The sequence below is a fragment of the Sus scrofa genome, chromosome 17, assembly GCF_000003025.6.
Source record: "Sus scrofa isolate TJ Tabasco breed Duroc chromosome 17, Sscrofa11.1, whole genome shotgun sequence".
NCBI classification, from domain to species: domain Eukaryota; kingdom Metazoa; phylum Chordata; class Mammalia; order Artiodactyla; family Suidae; genus Sus; species Sus scrofa.
The window spans coordinates 657,478-664,715 of NC_010459.5; the positions used below are offsets into that span (position 1 = coordinate 657,478).

General features: G+C 39.3%; 1 pseudogene across 1 annotated transcript; it reads left to right on the top strand.

Annotated features, from left to right (window-relative positions):
• On the top strand, positions 6,001–6,485 carry LOC100623742 (annotated as a pseudogene). The gene has a single exon (XR_001300886.2). The product of XR_001300886.2 is annotated as a 40S ribosomal protein S19 pseudogene (transcript).

Below are 7,238 nucleotides of genomic sequence, written 5' to 3' on the forward strand. Positions count from 1 at the left end.
AGCTCTTTCACTGACATTATATTTAGATGCATAAAGAAAACAATCACCTTTGCAATAGCCTTTTTGAACATGACCAAGACTAAAACTGCTTCTTAACTAATCAGACATTTGGTTGGGTTTGCTTTTCTTTGTACAGCCTATGTGCAACAAAGCTCTAAATAAATGTCCTTTTATGATAGCAATGATGATAACTCACAAGAGGCAGGCTCAATTTTCTCTTCCAGATCACACAAGAATAATTGTGCAATTACTGATTTAACAGCTATTTCCATCACTGGAATGTATACTCTCAGAGGCAGGGTCCTTGCTTGGCACATTGTGTATGTTCAATAAATATTTGTTAAATAAATAAATGTATAAAAACTTAATCTTCGATAGAAGTATTCTGGTTTTGACTATTTTAAAGTGTTTTTTAAAATAAGGGAGCACAGAGAATTCCACTTCCAAAGATGTGAAATAGGCATCTCTTCCCTGGTCTGCTTTCTAAGTACAACTAAAAAAAGCATAGGAACACTCTCAAGGTGGGGAAAGAAAGGCAGAGAAGCTAGGGGGACCTCAGGACCTAAAGAACAACACAGTAGTAAGGTATCTTATTTTTTTTCTGTCTTCATATATCTTAGACTAGGAACTGAAGAAGTCAATAACCCAGAAATGCCCAAGAGTACAGAATGAAAGAAAAAAAAATCAACAAAAGCTTGCTCTCTAGCCAAAGGACCAGGAAAGGAGAAATCTTGCAAGACCGGGAACTTGTATACAATAATCTCTCTCTCTAGCCAAACGACTCACAAAAAACTGTGGTTTCCATGTCCACCCATGCCATGTAGTTGAGTGGGGAGCCTGGATTTCCATCCATGCAAGGCTGTCACAAGGCACCCCAACATCCCCCTTGGAAGTAGTGTCAGATAAAGCTAAATAGAGAACTTGCCCCTGTGGCCACCACCAAGAAGCCCTCCTCTCTCACCCACAGTAATGAGGCATCTATCCTCTTACTGTCTGGGGTGGTGTCGAGAAAGCCAAGATGGGAAATCAGGACTTTCAAGATCTACCAACAGTAGTGAGGCTGCCCCTACCTCAGAGGGAGTGAGGACCACGAGAAAGCTGGAATCCTACTCTCAGCCAGCAGTAAGAGGACCCCTCCCTGCAAAAAACTACCACATCTGGTGTCTATGGAGGATGAGTGCAGAGTCTGGACATCTACCTCCACCCGAATTAGAACAGCCCTTACACTATCAAGTAAATTGAATCCATAATTTTAAAAACTTCCGAAAAAGAAATTCCAAGGTCCTCACAGCTTCACTTGGAAAGTAATATCAAATGTTTAGAGAATTAACATCAATTCTATACAAGCTCTTTTAGAAAACTGAAGAGAAACGAACACGTCATGATTCATTGTATGAAGTTTCTATTACCCTGATACCAAAATCATACAAAGACAGTGCCAAAAAAAAAAAAAATCCAAAAAACAGAAAACAAACCCCACAGACCAATATTCCTCATGATTATAGATTAAAAAGTCCTTAACAAAATATTAAGAAAAAGAATTTAGCAAAATATAAAAAGAATTGCAGCATGACCAAGTGGAGTTTATTCCAAGGATGCAAGGCTGATTGGTTCACTATTTGAAAACCAATCAATATAATATACCATATTAGCAGATTAAAGAAGAAAAATTACATTGAGTATATTAATCAGTTAAAAAAAAGTCACATAATTTAATATCCATTCATGCTAAAAAAATAAAAACTTTCAGAAAAAAGAACAATACAGATAAACATCTTTTATTTTGGGGGGGTGGTTTCTGCAACTTCAGCATATGGAAGTTCCCAGGTTACGGGTCAAATCAGAGCTGTAGCTGCTGGCCTATGCCCCAGCCATAGCAATGCCAGATCCAAGACGCATCTATGATCTACACCACAACTCACCGCAATGCCAGATCCTTAACCACCGAGTGAGGCCAGGGATCAAACCTGCATCCTCATGGATGCTAGTCAGGTTCATTTCTGCTGAGCCATGACAGGAACTCCCCAGAGAAACATCTTCAACTTGATAAAGATTATCTGCAGAAAGGATGCAGCTAACATTATACTTCATGGTAAAAGACTGAATGTTTTTCTTCTAAGATCAGGAACAAGGCAAAGATGTCTGATCACCACTCTAATTCAACATAGTGCTAGAAGTTCTAACCAATTAAATAAGTAAAAAAAAAAAAAGGAAATAAAAGTCACTACAGATCAGAAAGAAAGAAATAAAATTTTTCATTTTTTGCAAATAACATAATTTTCTGTGTAGAAAATCCCAGGAATTGCCAAAATCTCCTAGAATTAATAAGTGAGTTCTACAATGACACAGGATGTAAGATAAATATGCATAAATTAATTGTATTTCCATAAGCTAGCAATAAACACATCGACACTGAAATTTGAAATATAATAACATTTGACTTCTCTTAAAAATAATTAAATCTATCAAATCTAGCAAAATATGTATAAGACTGGAAAGCTGAACACTAACCATACTGATGGAAGACGTCAACGATATAAATAAATGGAGAGATATACTATGTTCATAGATTGGAAGACCCAAGATAAAATGTCCATTCTCCTCAAAGTTGACCAAAAAGCCAACAAGAAATTTTGGTAGATATAGACAAAATCATTCTAAAATTTATATGACAAAATGAAGGAATACAATAGCTAAAACAATTTTGAAAAAGAAAAATAAAGTGGTAAGAATTAATCTACCAAATTCCAAGACTTATGATATAGTTACAGTGATTGAGTCTGTGTGGTATTGGCATAGGGATAGATACAGAGATCAATGCAGCAGATTAAATGTTATGGGCTAAATTGTATCCCTCCCAAAATTCATATGTTGAAGACCTCTATTCAGAACTCTTCAGAGAGATAAAAATGATAGGCTATATCTATCATATATATATACACACACACACACACACACACGCACACACACACATACATACTATAGAAAAGGCTCATGTAATTATTGAGGGCAACAAGTTCCACAATCTGCCATCTGCAAGCTGGAAAACCAGGAAAGCCGGGAAATCTGGCATCATAATTCAAATCCAAAGGCCAGAGATTTATTATAAACGATTGACTCATAGAATCATGGAGCCTGAGAAATCTCAAGGTCTTCAGTTGGTAACCTAGATACACATGAAACCTGTGGATATAGTTCCAGTCCAAGTTTGAAAGCCTAAGAACCAGGAAAGTCAATGGTGTAACTCTAGTCCAAATGCCATCAAGCTCAAGAATGGAAAGAGCCAATGTCCAAGTTCGAGTCTGAAGACAGGAAGACTGATGTCCCAGCTTAAGCAGTCAGATAGGAGGACTTCCCTCCTACTTACAAAAAGATCTGCCCTTTGTTCTATTCAGACCAGCAAATGGTTGGAGGGGGAGTTCCTGACATGGCTCAGCAGAAACGAATCTGACCAGCATCCATGAGGACGTGGATTCGATTCCTGGCCTTGCTCGGTGGGTTTAGGATCCGGTATTGCCATGAGCTGTGGTGTAGGCTGTAGAGGTGGCTCAGATCCCGTGTTGCTGTGGCATAGACTGGTGGCGACAGCTCTGATTCGACCCCTAGCCTGGGAACCTCCATATACTGCAGGTAGTGCAGCCCCAAAAGACAAAAAAGGGGGAAGGCGTTAGTGGGGCCTCCCTTTAAAAAAAAAAAAAAAAAAAAAACAGTGGTTGGAGGGGCCTCCCTGTATTGGGAAAGGTGATCTACCTTAGTTTAGCACTCAAATGTTTATCTCACCCAAGAACACCCTCAGAGACCCACCAAAAATAAAGCTTGACCAAACATCCAGCACCCTGTGGCCTCATCAATTTGACGTATAAAATTTACCATTGTAAGTCCTAATCCCTAAAACCTCAGAATGGGACTGTATTTAGAGATAGGGCTTTTATAGAGGTAATTAATTTAAAATGAGGTCATTAGGATGGGTTCTAATCCAATATGATTGATGGACGCAGAGAGAGATCCTGCGAAGACACAGGCCAAGTTACAGACAGAGAGATCTCAGGAGAAATCAATCCTGCTAACACATTGATCTTAGATATCTAGCCTCCAGAACTGTGAGAAAATAGATTTCTGTTGTGTAAGCCACCCAGTCTGTGGTATTTGTTATGGCAGCCTTAGCAAATGAACACAGTAGAGAACCCAGGAATAGACCCACAGCGATATGTCCAACTGACTTTTGTCATGAAGTGCAAAAGAAATTCAAATGGTCATAAAGCAATTGGACATCAACGGTCACAATATAAACCTCAAAGCTGATGCCTTCCACAAAAAATTAACTCAAAATGAACCATAGCCTTGAATGTAAAACTATAAATTTTTTATTAAAAAAATAGGAGAAAATCTTCTAGTTCTAGGACTGCATAAAGGATTCTTAGACTTAACAGCAAACTGTTAAGTCTACAAAGAAAAATTGCTAAGTTAGATTTCATCAAAATTCAAAACAGAAAATCGACAGAACACTGTGAATCAACTATAATGGAAAAAATAAAAATCACTTAAATTCAAAACTTTGTCCTGTGAAAGTCCTTATTAAGAGTTGAAAAGACAAGCTACCGACTGGGGAAAATATTTCCAAGCCACATAGCTGGTAAAGAACTAGTGTTTAGACCATAGAAAGTACTCTTAAAACTCATCATGAAGAAGAAAAACAACAAAAATAAATCCAATTAGAAAATGGGCAAAATAGGAGTTCCCATCGTGGCACAGCAGAAACCATGAGGTTTCGGGTTTGACCCCTGGCCTTGCTCAGAGGGTTAAGGATCTGGGGTTGCTGTGAGCTGTGGTGAAGGTGGCAGACTCAGCTCGGACACCGTGTTGCTGTGGCTGTGGTGTAGGCCAGCAGCTGTAGCTCCAATTGGACCCCTAGCCTGGGAACCTCCATATACTACAGGCACATTCCAAAAAAAAGCAAAAAAAGAAAAAAGAAAAGAAAATAGGCAAAATAAGTGAACAGACATTTCTCTAAAGAGAATATGCAGATATTAGATAAGCACATGATATTCATCAGTTCTAGCAATGCAGGAGATGCAAATTAAAACCTCAGTGAGATTCTACTTCACACCTATCAGAATGGTTGAAATTTTAAAAAATAGTGACAAGAGTTCCCTGGTGGCTCTGAGGGTTAAGGACCTGGTGTTGTCACTGCTGTGGCTTGAGTTTAATCCCTAGCCCAGGAACTTCCGCACGTCTTGGGTGAGGCCAAAACAAAACAATAGTGACAACCTCAAATACTTGTAAGGATCTGAAGAAACTAGATCGCTCATACATTGCTGATGGGAATAGAGAATGGTCCAGCTACTTGGGAAAACAGTTTGGCTGTTTCATAAAAATGTAAACATGCAATTACCATATGATCCAGCAAGTATACTCTTGGGCATTTATCCCAGAGATATAAAGATTTATGTTCACATGAAAGCCTATATGTGGATTTTTTATAGCTGTTTTATTATAAATCAAAAATGGGAAACACTCAGATATCTTTCAACAGATGAATGGTTAAACACACTACAGTACATTCACACTATAGACTATGACACAGCAATAAAAAAGAATGATACACTGATCCGGGCAACAACCTGTATGATGAATCTCCAGAGAATCATGTTCAGTGAAAAAGTAACCAAAAGGTCACTGACTGTATGATTCCACTTCATAATTCTTCAAGGGGCAAAATTATAAAAATGGAAAACAGATTAGTGGTTCCCAGGAAGAAAACAGGTGATGGGGTGGGAGAAAAGTGAGTATGGCTATGAGGATGCTTGAGGTGATGGAAATGTTGGAAATATTTCATATCTTGCCTGAATCAGTATCAGTATCCAGGTTGTGACACTGTACTACAGTTCGCAAGATGTTATCATCAGGAGAAACGGGGGAATAGAAATGTGGGATGTTTCTGTATTATTTATTACAACTACATGTGAATCTATAATTATTTTAAAATAAGTTCAGTTAAAGCCTTTCCTCTGGCTGGCAGCGCTAAAAGGCCGCACGATGCCTGGAGTTACTGTAAAAGATGTAAACCAGCAGGAGGTCGTCAGAGCTCTGGCAGCCTTTCTCAGAAAGTCCGGGAAGCTGAAAGTCCCTGAATGGGTGGACACTGTCAAGCTGGTCAAGCATAAAGAACTCGCTCCCTACGATGAGAACTGGTTCTACACACGAGCTGCTTCCACCCCACGGCACCTATACCTCTGGGGCATCGCTGGGGTCGGCTCCATGACCAAGACCTACAGGGGTCATCAAAGAGACCGTGTCATGCCCAGCCACTTCAGCAGGGGCTCCAAGAGCGTGGCCCATCGGCTTCTCCAAGCCCGGGAGGGGTTGAAAATGGTGGAAAAGGATCAAGACGGGGGCCGCAAACTGACACCTCAGGGACAGAGAGATCTGGACAGAATCGCCGGACAGGTGGCAGCTGCCAAGAAGAAGCATTAGAACAAATGAAGCTGGGTTAATAAATTGCCTTGTTCATAAAAAAAATGAAAATAAAAAATAAAATAAAATAAGTTCAATTAAAAAAATGAATTCTAGATATTTTTAAAACCTCTACATGCAAAATGAGAGTAGAGAAACTGAGGGCCAGAAAGACTTTTAGTGATTTTCTTCTAGTCTGAAATACCATACTCCAGGCAAAATTCATTTAATCATTTTAATTTAAATTAATAATTTCAATTATAAACATGTTAGGAAATGGGATTTTATAAGAAAATTCATTCAGAGGCTATTTAGTCCAGGCTTCTTTTATTCATAACTTGCAAAATGTTGTCCAGAGCTTCTAGTCCTAAAAAAAGGGCTAAAATAGTCCTCCAGGCTGTGAAGGAGCTTTCAGTGTGAGCTGAGGTCTAGCTGTATTTAACAAAGAAGTGGACTGGAAGAAAATGAGGCTATATTCTTTTGTGAAACCTTCTCATATTTATGAGCGATTTACTTTGAGCAGAACACTAGCTTCCTTGTTTGGGAATGTGGACACGTATCCTTCTAGTTTCTTTTCTTTTTTTTTTTCTTTTCTTTTTTTTTCCCCTTGTCTTTTTGCCATTTCTTGGGCCACTCCCGCGGCATATGGAGGTTCCCAGGCTAGGGGTCTAATCGGAGCTGCAGCTGCCAGCCTACGCCAGAGCCACAGCAACGTGGGATCTGAGCCGCGTCTGCGACCTACACCACAGCTCACAGCAGCACCGGATCCTTAACCCACTGAGCAA